Source organism: Ciconia boyciana, chromosome 23, assembly GCF_034638445.1.
Source record: "Ciconia boyciana chromosome 23, ASM3463844v1, whole genome shotgun sequence".
NCBI lineage: Eukaryota > Metazoa > Chordata > Aves > Ciconiiformes > Ciconiidae > Ciconia > Ciconia boyciana.
Genome location: NC_132956.1, coordinates 174,313 through 189,223, shown reverse-complemented (window position 1 = coordinate 189,223; position 14,911 = coordinate 174,313). Strand labels below are relative to the sequence as shown.

The 14,911-nt window shown below is 46.2% G+C and overlaps 1 protein-coding gene across 1 annotated transcript in view; it reads left to right on the top strand.

The window, feature by feature from the left end:
- LOC140643359 (uncharacterized) overlaps nucleotides 1–14,911 on the top strand; it is a 131,252-nt gene that overhangs the window by 30,508 nt on the left and 85,833 nt on the right. The gene's annotated exons all lie outside the window — the stretch shown is intronic.

Sequence of the window (14,911 nt, the reverse complement as noted above, 5' to 3'; positions counted from 1 at the left end):
GTTTCTATTTTCACTCACTTTGCTGTTTATTTTCAGCTGCTTTAAAGCCTGGTAGCATTTTGGGAAAATGATCCCAAATAGCTTATTTGAATTGCAACAGCAGAGTTTTATTAAAAATCTCTCGTTCCATTTGCAATGAAATACACTTCATTAGTTTTTTTTAAGGAAACATTCAACCTGCCTTATGACATGAAGCAAAACCCTGCCATTTCCCTTTTCTGCTTCAGAGTGATGCTGTGCCAAACGGTATTGACCTACCAGGTCCAATGTATTCCTTCTAAAATAACAAAAGCATTAATCCATTTGAATACACAAAATAACTTAATGAGATCTATCAAACAGTAGGAAAAGACTTCACTATCCCCCGATACATTTGAAGCAATAAAAAAATCTAAAAGAAGGAGCAGTTTTGCATTGGCTTATGATGGCAAAATAGATAGTTTTTGAAAAAGTCTTTTATCAGGCTTCTCTAGTAATTTTCATGCTAATTTTTCTCTAGAAGTTTAGGAATGAAGCATTCAGCCTTCATAAGTAGTAGGTCTCCTTGCTACGTAATTCTTGCAGTGACTGAAATCCAGGTGAACTGATGCTAAATTTATCAGGAAGGTTCTGCTCTTTCCAGCTAGCAGTTTCAACTGGTGTCATGAATAGTGGCATCAGTTTGATATTCCACTCTATGTGGCTGGGCTTTTCGGGTCATTTGTTGTTGCAGATACATTTATGTTAATACTCCACTGCTTCCAGAAGAAAGTCATTCATGGTGACAAGAGCATATTCTCTTGTTGTCTAGGTCTTTTGACTGTGTTCAGGAGGTGTGAGATCACTCCATGTGGACTTGATTCAATCTTTTTGTGATTATTTTTTCTCAAAAGCGTTTCAGAAGTGGTGATTTAGCTGCTTCTGCATTGTTCTTTCTCTAAAATGTGTTCCCAGTGCTATGGCAAGAGGGCCAGCAAACAGTCCACGCACAAAATGTTTGCTTGTGAACTTCAGTCTTGGTCCCACTCCCCTCACTAAGCCTCTTAAGCCCAAGTTCTTCTAGAGGTTCTGTAGACAGAATGTCTCTTCTTCCTCAAAGCAGACAAAGATCATATTTCAAAAACTGTCCTTTAGAGCTCCCCAATTTCTCACAGAGCTCTGGGCAGGATTTTTAGACTCCTCAATATCTGGATCTAGCAAAGTCTGTTCCTAGGAGTTACAGGCAGTTTTCAGTAACAGGGAGCCATGAAGAAAATTCCCTTTTTTTTTAAATTTAAAAACAAAAATCTGGATCTGAATAAACACTACTTGCAAATTTCTATTGTTGCAAATTGCAATCCAGGTTCCGGGGCCTTGGAACGGCTAGTAAGGGACTCTGGAGCACAGGTTATTTTCTCCTCTCTCCTTCCAGTTGTGGGCAGTGACACTAGAAGGAACAGAGGTACCCAGTCTGTTAACACATGGCTCCATGGCTGGTGTCATTGCCACAATTTTGGGTTTTTTTATAACGGGATGGCCTACACAGCACCAGGTTTGCTGGCGTCTGATGGGATTCATCTTTCTCAAAGGGGACTGAGAATCTTTGCTCAGGAACTTGCAGGGCTCATCGACAGAGCTTTAAACTAGACTCGAAGGGGGAGGGGGATAATATCAGGCTTGCCCAAGAGAAGCTGAGGGACGACATGCCAAGGTTAGAGGGAGCGGGTGCTAGCGAGGGCACTCAGCCTGTCTCCGAGATGTGCGGGGTACACTGGTGCACAGTTGAAGTCGAACAGAGTTGAGCTAGGGGATACTGAGGCAATAGGAGCCAAGAGGGAAACACCAGTGAAACACCTGAAAGCACACAAGGGGTGTTCCTCTATGAAGGAGACATGGACGACAGCCCAGCTGAAGTGCCTCTACACCAATGCACGCAGCATGGGCAACAAGCAGGAGGAGCTGGAAGCCATTGTACATCAGGGAAACTATGATATGGTTGCCATCACGGAAACATGGTGGGATGACTCTCACAACTGGAGTGCAGCGATGCATGGCTATAAACTCTTCAGGAGGGACAGGCAAGGCAGGAGAGGCAGTGGGGTAGCCCTGTATGCTAGGGAGTGTTTGGATAGTTTAGAGCTTAATGATGGTGACGACAGGGTGGAGTGTCTATGGGTAAGAATCAGGGGGAAGGCCAACAAGGCAGATATTGTGGTGGGAGTCTGTTACAGACCACCCAACCAGGATTATGAGGCAGACGAACTATTCTATAAGCAGCTGGGAGAAGCCTCATGATTCTTGTGGGGGACTTCAACTTCAACCTACTGGATGTCTGCTGGAAATACAATACAGCAGAGAGGAAACAGTCTAGGAGGTTCCTGGAGTGCGTGGCAGATAACTTCCTGACACAGCTGGTGAGGGAGCCAACTAGGGAAGGTGCCCCGCTGGACCTCTTGTTCACGAACAGAGAAGGACTTGTGAGTGATGTGATGGTTGGAGGCCGTCTTGGGCAGAGTGATCATGAAATGATAGATTTTTTGGTTCTTGGAGAAGTGAGGAGGGGGGTCAGCAGAACTGCCACCTTAGACTCCTGGAGGGCAGCCTTTGGCCTATTTAGGAGACGGGTCGAGAGAGTCCCCTGGGAGGCTGCCCTAAAGGGCCAAGGAGTCCAGGAAGGCTGGACATTCTTCAAGGACATTCTTCATTGAGCTTCTAGAGCTCAATCTGGCTACTGCCATAAAAGACAATAAAAAATACTTCTTCAAATACATTAGCAGCAAAAGGAGAGCTAAGGAGAATCTCCAGCCTCTATTAGATGTGGGAGGGAACATAGTGACAAAGGATGAGGAAAAGGCTGAGATACTTAACACCTTCTTCGCCTCAGTCTTCAATAGTAAGACCAATTGTTCTCTGGGTACCCAGCCCCTGACTTGGAAGATAGGGATGGGGACCAGAATGGAGCCCCCATAATCCAGGGGGAAATGGTCAGTGACCTGCTGCACCACTTAGGCACTCACAAGTCTATGGGGCCTGATGAGATCCACCCGAGAGTACTGAAGGGACTGGCAGAAGTGCTCACCAAGCCCCTTTCCATCATTTACCAGCAGTCCTGGCTAACTGGGGAGGTCCCAGTTGACTGGAGATTAGTGAATGTGACACCCATCTACAAGAAGGGCCGGAAGGAGGATCTGGGGAACTACAGGCCTGTCAGCCTGACCTCGGTACCGGGGAAGCTGATGGAGCAGATCATCCTGAGTGCCATCACACGGCATGTACAGGATAACCAGGTGATCAAGCCCAGCCAGCATGGGTTTAGGAAAGGCAGGTCCTGCTTGACCAACCTGATCTCCTTCTACGACAAGGTGACCCGCCTAGTGGATGAGGGCAAGGCTGTGGATGTTGTCTACCTAGACTTCAGTAAAGCCTTTGACACTGTTTCCCACAGCATTCTCCTGGAGAAACTGGCTGCTCGTGGCTTGGACGGGTGTACTCTTCGCTGGGTAAAGGACTGGCTGGATGGCCGGGCCCAAAGAGTGGTGGTGAATGGAGTTTACTCCAGGTGGCAGCCGGTCACAAGTGGTGTCCCCCAGGGCTCTGTGTTGGGGCCAGTCCTGTTTAATATCTTTATCAATGATCTGGACGAAGGGATCGAGTGCACCCTCAGTCAGTTTGCAGACAACACCAAGTTGTGCGGGAGTGTTGATCTGCTTGAGGGGAGGAAGGCTCTGCAGAGGGACCTGGACAGGCTGGATCGATGCGCTGGGGCCAATGGTAAGAGATTCAACAAGGCTCAGTGCAAGGTCCTGCACTTGGGCCACAAAAACCCCATGCAACGCTACAGGCTTGGGGAAGAGCGGCTGGAAAGCTGCCCGGCAGAAAAGGACCTGGGGGTGTTGATTGAGAGCTGGCTGAATATGAGCTGGCAGTGTGTGCAGGTGGCCAAGAAGGCCAATGGCATCCTGGCTTGTATCAAAAACAGTGTGGCCAGCAGGACGAGGGCAGTGATCGTGCCCCTGTACTCAGCACTGGTGAGGCCGCACCTCGAATGCTGTGTTCAGTGTTGGGCCCCTCACTCCAAGAGAGACATTGAGGGGCTGGAGCGTGTCCAGAGAAGGGCAACGAAGCTGGGGAAGGGTCTGGAGCAGAAGTCTGATGGGGAGCGGCTGAGGGACCTGGGGTTGTTCAGCCTGGAGAAAAGGAGGCTGAGGGGAGGCCTTATTGCTCTCTACAACTGCCTGAAAGGAGGGTGTGGAGAGGTGGGGTGGGTCTCTTCTCCCAGGTGACCAGTGATAGGACAAGAGGAAATGGCCTCAAGTTGTGCCAGGGGAGGTTTGGACTGGATATTAGGAAATTTTACTTCACTGAAAGGGTTCTCCAGCATTGGCACAGGCTGCCCAGGGAAGTGGTTGAGTCGCCATCCCTGGAGGTATTTAAAAGATGTTTGGATGAGGTGCTTAGGGACATGGTGTAGTGGTGGTCTTGGTAGTGTTAGGTTTACGGTTGGACTCGATGATCTTAAAGGTCTTTTCCAACCTATACGATTCTGTGATTCTGTGAAATGAAATTTACATTTGGGTTGATAAAACCTTTTATTCTAGGAGATAGATGAGTAAGCAACAGTGGAAGGCAGAGGACATCTCTGCCTAAATTAGTATCCACAGGTTTACTGGGTGGGCAATGGACTGGGTCATGGGAGTCACTGTCTGTCCTGAGCTCTGCCATGTAACTCCTTGCATGATCCAGGGCAGCTGACTTAACCTGTGGGCCCTGGTTTGTCTCATCTACTCAGTGTGTGTGCTTTTCATGGCAGGGGTAGTTACTGTATGCGCATGCGGCTAAGAGGAGAAAGATTTTGGTTCTTCTTGGCGCCTTTTTTTGGGTAGAGCTAACCAGGATTAAAATTAAATATGTTCTTTCAGAAAAGTACTTTTTTTTTTTTTTGGAACTGGACCTCATTGTGAGCTGATGAGAGTAAAACAGGTTCAGGAGGGCCAAGGGAGAATCTGAGTGAATATATGGGGAGGAGCTGCGGGGGCAGGACCCCTTTTCTTTGGAGGGGAGAGCTGTTTCCTGACTAGATTCAATGGGTGCTACCTTAATCACCACAGAACACCAGTTTAGGCAGGAGAGCAGATTTAATCAAGTGATTGCGCAATCACTCTACAGAAGGAACAAATGAAGACAAGACAAATTATTCAGAGAGTTAATGGCAGGGAGTGTGTGGGGTCTATATCTTGCCCTTTTTCCCCAGCCTTCCATGTTGACCCTGTCACCTGGGTACAAGGTCAGTACCCACTTGAATTCCAATGTACAGCTGGGTACAAGGTCCCACTTGAATTCCAACGTACGGCTTTTCACCATATAGTTCTAGGCTTCTCTAGGAAGCACTGCACAGCTTCCTCCTGCAGTGCCCCCACGAATAGTCACGCGTGGTGAGGTCAAATAACCAAGAGCTGTGCTGACAGGCAGCGATGTTATCGGACCTCAGAAGATCTCTGAAAGAACTATGAAAGTCCAGGTTACAGGACAGATTTCTTCTGCTCTCCGTGTTGCTGCCCGCTCAGTCTCAGACCCCTCAGTCCTCCCAGGATCTGAGCCGCGGAGGTGACGGGTCCCCAGTCACCAGATGGCCAGGACAAAACGTAGGTCAGAAACGCACAGTCTCTCTGTAGCGTTATCGTCAGAGCCGAACGCCAACAGCAAAGCCGGAGGCACGACTCGGGACGCGGTGGGACCGCCTACCTCCGCTCGCCCCCGCGGCAGCCACCGGGGGTGACGACCGGCGCTGGCGCGGGCTCGCCCCCAGCCCGTCGGCTGCGTGTGGCGTGCGGCAGCGACCCCTGCTGGCGCCGGCCGGCCGAGCGGAGCGGTGCTGCGCGGTGCGGTGCGGTGCGGTGCGGTGCTGCGCAGTGCTGCGCGGTGCGGTGCGGTGCGGTGCTATGCCGTGCGGTGCGGTGCTGTGCGCTGCGGTGCTGTGCTGTGCGGTGCTGTGCGGGGCTGCGCGGTGCTGCGCGGTGCGATGCTGTGCAGTGTGGTGCTGTGCTGCACAGTGCTGTGCTGTGCTGCACGGTGTGGTGCTGTGCGGTGCGGTGCTGCGCTGTGCGGTGCTGTGCGGGGCTGCGCGGTGCTGCGCGGTGCGATGCTGTGCAGTGTGGTGCTGTGCTGTGCTGTGCGGTGCTGTGCGGTGCTGCGCGGTGCTGCGCGGTGCTGCGCGGTGCGATGCTGTGCTGCGCAGTGCTGTGCTGTGCTGTGCTGTGCGGCGCTGTGCGGTGCTGCGCGGTGCTGCGCGGTGCTGCGCTGTGCGGTGCTGCGTGGTGCTGCGCGGTTCTGTGCGGTGCGGTGCTGTGCGGTGCTGTGCTGCGCGGTGCTGTGCTGTGCGGTGCTGCGCGGTGCTGTGCGGTGCTGCGCTGTACGGTGCTGTGCGGTCCCGCGCGGTGCTGCGCGGTGCGATGCTGTGCGGTGCTGCGCTGTGCTGCACGGTGCTGCGCTGTGCGGTGCTGTGCACTGTGGTGCTGTGCTGTACGGTGCTGCGCTGCACGGTGCTGCGCGGTGCTGTGCGGTGCGGTGCTGTGCGGTCCTGTGTGGTGCTGTGCTGTGCTGTGCGGTGCAGTGCGGTGCGGTGCTGTGTGGTGCGGTGCTGTGCGGTGCCGTTCAGTGCTGTGCGGTGCTGTGTGGTGCGGTGCTGTGCGGTGCCGTTCGGTGCCGTGCGGTGCTGTGTGGTGCGGTGCTGTGCGGTGCCGTTCGGTGCTGTGCGGTGCTGTGCGGTGCTGTGCTGTGCGGTGTCGTTCGGTGCTGTGCGGTGCTGTGTGGTGCGGTGCTGTGCGGTGCCGTTCGGTGCTGTGTGGTGCGGTGTGGTGCAGTGCCGTGCGGTGCAGTGCAGTGCCGTGCTGTGCTGTGCTGTGTGGTGCAGTGCTGTGTGGTGCTGTGCTGCGTGCTGCCGTTCTGTGCTGTGCGGTGCTGTGCGGTGCCGTGCGGTCCCGTGCGGTGCTGTGCTGTGCAGTGCTGTGCGGTGCTGTGCAGGGATTTTTTGAGAAAAACTACAATGGTGATTAATATTTTCATTTCATAGGCTATTATGGAACAAATCAATATAATTAAGGAAAGAAGGGACTCATAATATTTTTGTCAATAGTATTGTGAAATTGTGAAGTAAACATTTAGTTGGTAGATAATTCACATTATTTAATGAGATGCCCTAGTTAGTCATATTTGTTGTGAAGACTGACATTTTATTTCCATCTTGAACATGTCCCGCTTCAAACTCTGTGGATTGTTTTGCTTTATATATTAAAGAGCCTTCTATTATCAACGTGTCCTTTCCCCCGTAGGTTCTTACATAGTGTATCTTAGACGAAACCAGCACATGGATATTTGTAACCGCTTTCTAACCTGGAAATTTCTTTGCAGTTAGATTTACAATTATGCAGATCCTGGGGCAAAGACCATTTGGTTTTGGTTATGTTTTAATTGCAGAGTATGCTGGGAAACTTTTGAAAGAAGTGTTATCCAACTGTAGCACTAGATATTTGGATACTGCTAAACATACGTTATTACTTTTATTTGTAATGACAGATGGATAAGAAACTATCCTTGCTTCGGCAAGTGCTGTTTAATTTCAATTACTAGAGGAAAGCCTGATTTTTTTAATCCCATAAAGATCATCCCTAAAGTGACTTCAGAATTAAAACATTTAAAATGTATCCCTACAGGCCTGAATTTTACTATTCTCCTTCCAGGTCTGACCTGCTCTTCCTCTGTTTTTCATCATTTTCCAAATTGTTCTCTGCTAACCCATTGACCTTTGAGAGATTAGGAGGGCACAGAATTTCTTTCTGGTGTTCAACTGTTTCCTAAGTGTTTTACAAGCATGCGCCTACAATTATTCCAGTTTTATGCTTTATGAACAGCAAAACTTTCATATGCATGCTTCTTAGTTCTGCAGAGGATTGGTCAGGTTTCCTGTTTCTCAGATCTTTCTATGCCTGCTAAGCTCAAATTCCCTGTTCGAGGTCCAAAACAGCCCTTCAGAGAAGCATAGGCCAGGGAATGAGGAGGAGCTCCCTTAAAAAAAAATCTTATTTCCTGGCTTAAACGTGTAATTTACATGGAACTACAACTGACTTTAAATACCAAGCAAACAGCCCAGAAACCTTAATGGACTCCCATTCGGACAAGGACAATGAATCTTGCATCATACCGTTGGCATCTGTATTGCTGTTTCCATTTCCACTTAGTAATTGCTGGAATGCTAGGCCTGGCAACACTGCCTCTGTCTCAGAATGCAGCTCAAGAATTGCTCCCTGGACTACAAAGAAGGTCAGAAGGCGCTGTGCTTCTCCAACTGTCTGAGCAAATAGTCTGCTCCTTTGTTTCCTTCCACACTTTTTAATTTTTTAAAATATATTTACTCGCTTTGCATCAGGAACTTGCATGACAGATCAGTCTGCAAAGCTTATACAAGGCTGTTGAGAACTATGGTTAGATCCCGACAACTGCATTGGCCTGGTTTTCTCTTCTTAGGAAGGTCCAGAAATTTGGTGTGCTTCAAATCCTGGCCTCTCTCTGAAAGCTGCTTTTCAGAAAAAGCATTGTAAGTTTGTAAAATCACAGAATCCTGTAAACTACTTAATTTCTACAGCAAGCATGATCCAGATATTATTTCTAGTGTCTCCCCTTAATGGACAAAATGGGAATGAGGATAGAAGAATACCTCATTTTCTTCTCTGTTCTCTCCCAGTAAGAAGCTCTCAGTCCCAATTTGGCGCTTTTGAGTCCCCTCCCAGCTCTCCGCTAAACAAATGAGACGCATTCATCAATTACCAGTTAACATACTCTCTCCGCAGATTCCTTCTGCTCTTTGGGCCCAATTTCTCTCTACTCAGGTAGACTTCCAATTATGAGTTGCACACTTCCACTTCTATTCAGCAACTCTTCCTGCTAAGGTAAGTTCCTCTGCAAGGTGCAGATGAGAGGTCCTTAATATTTATGCAAATGACCATCCCCTGTGTGAGTTCAGTGAACAGGGCACGTCTGCAGAAAGACTGATGAGGACATAGTTTGCAGGCTCATGTAGACAGTCACAGCATGCACAGCCTCTTAGGCATGATTGCATGTGTTCCAAAGGAACATTTCCACTAAATTTTCCCTAGCCAAAGGAAGAACAGAAATAAGGTTCCATATCATAGCTGAACTATCTGCTGTCATCTTTAACTTAAAAAAATGTGCTACCCTCCAGAAAATCAAAGGAGACAAACATATATCATAGAAGCTGGAGTTGGCTTGTGTGTTTGTGAAGGGCCCCTTTCACACATTTTTGCCATAGCAACATCCAGTTCTCAGAACTGGAGTGTCTCCTTGACTTGGGATGAAACAAAGCACTGCCCAGAAAGGAAGCTTTATCCCTGGTTACTGTTGTTCGTGGACAAGAAGTGCCTGTTACAAAAAGCAAGTTTAGTTGTTTCTGCTACCCATTAAGCAGTAGCACATTCTGGGCAGTTGATGTTGATAGGTCCATGAACTATCTATGATAAAATGTAATGAACACCCATGAAATGTTTTAATTTGGCTTCATTTCCCTGGAAGGATTAGAAGGGTAAGGAGATGCTTTGTTTCCCAGGAAACCAGGGCTAGAGGGTAATAACATGATCTGTTAAACTGTGAAAAATACAAAGGAAAAACAGGTTATCAAAACTGTTGCTCAAGGTTTAATTAGAAGGAATTCTTCTGCTATGTATGATGGCTAAGATCGTTGTGAGCTAATCTAGCTGGTTGGGTCAGCATGGAAAATGAGGTATGGAACTAGTTCTATGATGAGTCATAGCGGGTCCGGAACAGCTGTACAGGGATAAACTTAGTTGGCCTAGGCCTAAGAGTCTCCGCTGTAGATTACAGTGTGACCAACTACTGAATAGGAGTGTTTAGACCACAGAAGTGAATGGCATTTGCCTGTGCACAGCCTGATTTCATGTAATTGAATATACATTTCTTTTCTTTTCCACCATGCTTTAAAACACAAACCCCTCATATAGCTTAAAAAACATGCCAGCAATAATAAGAGTGTGAGATACTGTTTCTTCACATGGCCTTTCTGTCCTTATAAACTGACAATCTCCAGGACATATGTCATATTACAACGCAAGCTTTAAACACAAAGTAAAAAATATTTTGAAAAGCGCATCTGTAGAATAAATCTCTAATGGGCCTTGATTTAAAGAGGTGAGATGCTCTCCCTGAAGTACAACATACTCTGGCACTGCCTACCTGCTCTTTTACTCCCGCTTTTGTATGTGATCCTTAGAGTCCCTCCCCATGTTCTCTTTTGAGACTTACTGTGTGCTCTTTCACATCATGAACTGTTCTGGAGCTGAAGCAGATTTCTTCATGATGATTATTCCAAGAGGAGCCATCTTCATCTTCACCATGCTGCTTTGCAATGGAGAACATGCTGGTCTGAAGTAGTAAACACTTTCCTTGACCTAAAAGGAGAGGATCCAAATGCATGTTTTGTTTTGTGGTATGTTCTACTTATACATGGCATGTTAAAAAACAATTGTGCCTTAGCATTCCTTCTGCCACTAATGAGAATGCTCTGTTCAACCTGAAACCTATCCCTCCAAAATCAAACAGTGTGCTGCTTTTCACTTTGAAACTAAAAATACCACAAGGTAGAAACTGGTAACCTTGCTGTATGTGCTGCTGGAAAAGGCATAAAGATAGATCCTTACCTGTACATCTCATTATAAATTAAGATCTTAATACTCCAAAACTGTAATATCCTAACATGCATTGTCATAGTATCAAAGTCAGGTAATATTCAGGCAATGCAAAGAATATGGCCCAAGCATCAAGCCTTAAAAATTAATTTTATTCTTCAAATATGTTATACTGGCCATGGTGGAGAATGTGGTGCAAGTACAAATAAAAGAGTACAGTAGGGAAGGATAGCACGGGATTCAACACTCTTTTACAGACTCTGCAAATTCTTCTTGGACTGCATATACCAAGAAGCGGATGCATACTTGCACGTGTACTTTTCTCCTATATTTACAGACTTCTCAGTGCGAAGGACTGACATTATAATCCTCATTCTTACAGACTGAATGCCTTGAGGTACTGCCAGTGCTTCCTGATCTTAATGCTCAGTGACACATGAAAAGGCCGTTTTTCCAGAGCTTCTGGCTTTTGTATGTTCATTTCTTCTGGGCTCAGGATGCTCTCACAGGTCTGAGGCACGTATCACAACCAGCATGAGGCCCAGCATGAAAGTGGAGATTTTCTGGAGAGCCTGGGCTACTGGAGTGATCCCAGAACTGTAAGTTCTTGAGTACTTGTCCTAGCTCAGCCTTGTGGTTTACTCCCATGTAAATCTGTTCTTCTCTTTAGGGAATTAAAATCTAATGCATAAAAAAGGGTCTAAGAGTGACTTATTTCATAGTGGTCTGGGACTGTTTATTAGAGAAAGCAAATAAAAAGCTTATCTCTGTGCTGTATGCCATGATCTAGGGGAGGGTGTGCAGTTCTGCTCTTTGCCTGGAAAGTAACAGAGTTCCTGTACTGTGTCTCAACAGCAGAAATTCAGGGTACTGTACAGTACTGCAAGCACTGCCAGCCATTCCAGGAATACCCCTGGAGCAATTGCCTGGGGGCACACGTAATTTCATCCAGTCAGCATGGAGGTCCCAAGGGCCCTGACTCACAATCTGCATCACAGGATGGAACGTGCTGTTGCTCCTGTCTTGATTTGAAAATTGTTTGAGCCAAGTAGGAAAAGGAAACTGTTCCAAAGGGCAATGGAAAAAAGAAAGTTACTTAAATGCAAAGCATATGCCTCAGGATCAAGGAAGTTTACTAGACAGGTTTTAAACTACACTTTTCTGTGGTCCTTCAAAAATGCGTCAAGACTGGAATGTGAAATAAGAGAACTGAGTGGTGAAACATGCCACATATTTTCTGCATTTCACTTTACTGACATAAAGGACAGTGGTGATTTGTAACATGATGAGAAATAAGTTTCACCAGTGAGGTCTGTAAGTTGGGTCAGCTCCTGCGGAATGAATGAGTGATGTATTGCCTGGTGTGCTCCCACCAACAGATTCTGGCTTCAGTTCAGATCTACCTCTAGCTGGCATAATCATTCCAGCAATGGCAGATGAAGACCATAAGCAGCAGGGATTGAATAGCACTTGCAGGGCTTGCATCTTATTATGATGCTGGATGGGGTAGCCCAGCAGACATCAGAAGTCCTTAAAGAGAAGTGTCTGCTTCCACAGAACTACTTTAAGCTAGGAGTTGATGGAGGTTTAGACATTTTTTGAGTTCACTATATAATGACAGCAGCAGAAGATAACGTATGAACTGTAGCAGGTGCTCAGTATTACAGAGAAATGCTCACTAAAACCCAAGAGAGATGGATACCTGAACATGTATTGTTTATTGTCTTAAAGAATGTAAATTTGTTCTTTTTGTTGGTTAAATAGAAGAAAACAAGAGAAATTAAAAAGTCTAGTAAGCCCATTTTTTTTCTATTTCACTGAGTGCTTGATGGCTTTCAATCAAGAAAGATAGTTTTTAAAACAGACAAACAATATTTTGGACTTAAAAAGCTACACCATTAGCAGCATTTGGCTAGCATTACATCTGGGGGAGCACCAAGCTGCCTGCTATACCCTTATTATAAAATGTGATTTTTCTCTTGGCACAGAAAAACTCTGCCTGTGTGGTATAAGAAGAATATTTGGACACAGAGTTCAGTTATCTAAGAGAAGTTTTGGTTTCTGTTGCAAGGAATCTTCAACCCAACAAGTTTACGGTAATTTTTTTTTTTTGGGGGGGGGGAAGATTTCTCTGCTATTTAATCTGTTCTACAGGCTACATAATGGTAATGGCTCCACTTCCAATAGGGTGACTCAAGTTTGCCATGTGAAAGACTGGCAACAGGAGTACCTTTCTCCTCCTCCTCACTCACAGAGTAAATTTATCTGCTGGGCTGCATGCTGACTTCAATAGTTTTTACACATATAAGGTGTCTTCAGAGCATGCCTACTTGGTAGGTCTTCTGGGCGTACAGCCAGAGATAAGATGCCACTCCTCTGACTGGGCAGCTTCTTTACATGCACTATGAATGTTGTGGGAACTTTGTGGTACAGTCTAAGCACAGGTTAAACGTAAGTATCCCTGCAGGACGAGCTGTTGCTGAGGAACAGAATCTGACCGAGGAGTCTAAATAGGTTTTCTGAATTTTACTCTGAGTTACTCCTTTTGCAAGGACAAAATAGAAGGGAAAGGTCCAATATGAACTTCATTCTGTCATGTATCAGTTCATTCATGAGCTTCATTCTATCATGGCATCCTGGCTTGTATCAAAAATAGCATGGCCAGCAGGACTAGGGCAGTGATCGTGCCCCTGTACTCAGCACTGGTGAGGCCGCACCTCGAATGCTGTGTTCAGTGTTGGGCCCCCCACAACAAGAGAGACATGGAGGGGCTGGAGCGTGTCCAGAGAAGGGCAACGAAGCTGGGGAAGGGTCTGGAGCAGAAGTCTGATGGGGAGCGGCTGAGGGAACTGGGGTTGTTCAGCCTGGAGAAAAGGAGGCTGAGGGGAGGCCTTATTGCTCTCTACAACTGCCTGAAAGGAGGGTGTGGAGAGGTGGGGTCGGTCTCTTCTCCCAGGTGACAAGTGACAGGACGAGAGGAAATGGCCTCAAGTTGTGCCAGGGGAGGTTTAGACTGGATATTAGGAAATTTTACTTCACTGAAAGGGTTCTCCAGCATTGGCACAGGCTGCCCAGGGAAGTGGTTGAGTCGCCATCCCTGGAGGTATTTAAAAGATGTTTGGATGAGGTGCTTAGGGACATGGTGTAGTGGTGGTCTTGGTAGTGTTAGGTTTACAGTTGTACTCGATGATCTTAAAGGTCTTTTCCAACCTATACGATTCTGTGATTCTGTGATTCTATGTAAATGCTTGCTTCTCAAATAAAAAAATGGTGCTGAGTTTTGCATGCATGTTCCACGGAAATTTGCTAGGAAGTAGATGAACTGAGAAGAGGAGGAACTCTTAATGATGTATCCAAAGCTATTCTTGTCCTATTTATACAAAGTTGTTGCATCTGTAACAACTGCTAGCATGTTAGAGATGTACAAAATATCCTTCCAGAGCAAACGTATGGACAGAAATTCAGATATATTTCGCAACTCTTAAAGGTGTTCAACTGTTCACGTATCTGGGTAGAAAAGCCAAGTACTTTTGATTTTAAGACTAAAGTAAAGTGCTAATAGTGACTGATGTTTTTCTCAAGAACCTGCCACTAAGACCAAAATTTCCTTTTTCATGCTAAGTCAAATTTGCCCATGTCTGTAATCACTATTTATTGTATGCTTAACTATACAAAACTTCACTGAGTTTTATAACCCTCTTCCCCTTCCCCAACTCCTACTAACCCCCATAAGAAGCACTTATCGGGGACTGTTAAGTTACAATATTTGCAGTGTGGAAAAGAAAAATCACAGCAGTACTAGGACACACTTTACTAGGTTGGTCATATTTCATATGGATCCTTACTCCAGTCATGACAGAATCCAATTTGCTCTTCTGTTCACATGCCTCCCTGAGCACTGCTTTTCTGCTTCTGGCTTGAAAATTTCACAATTCACACCAATTTCAGGCATGTCAGAAGAATGAAGAGAAAGCCTTCATTATTATGCATAACAGTCATATAAACAAATTGATGCAAGGACTTACCACTGAAGACAAGGGAAAAAAAAAAGAGTTGAATAGTTACAAAAATGACAAGAACGAGGCATGTTGTGGGAACTCCTATTCACAGGCATGAAGCTAGAAAACAAAAGGGGAACTTTAGTCTCACACCTGACTTGCTCAGAATTTTTAAAAAAGGGAATTTTGATAAAGCAAATGTTTTAAGAAGACCCAAACAGGCAAGGGAAAAAATCGAGCTTG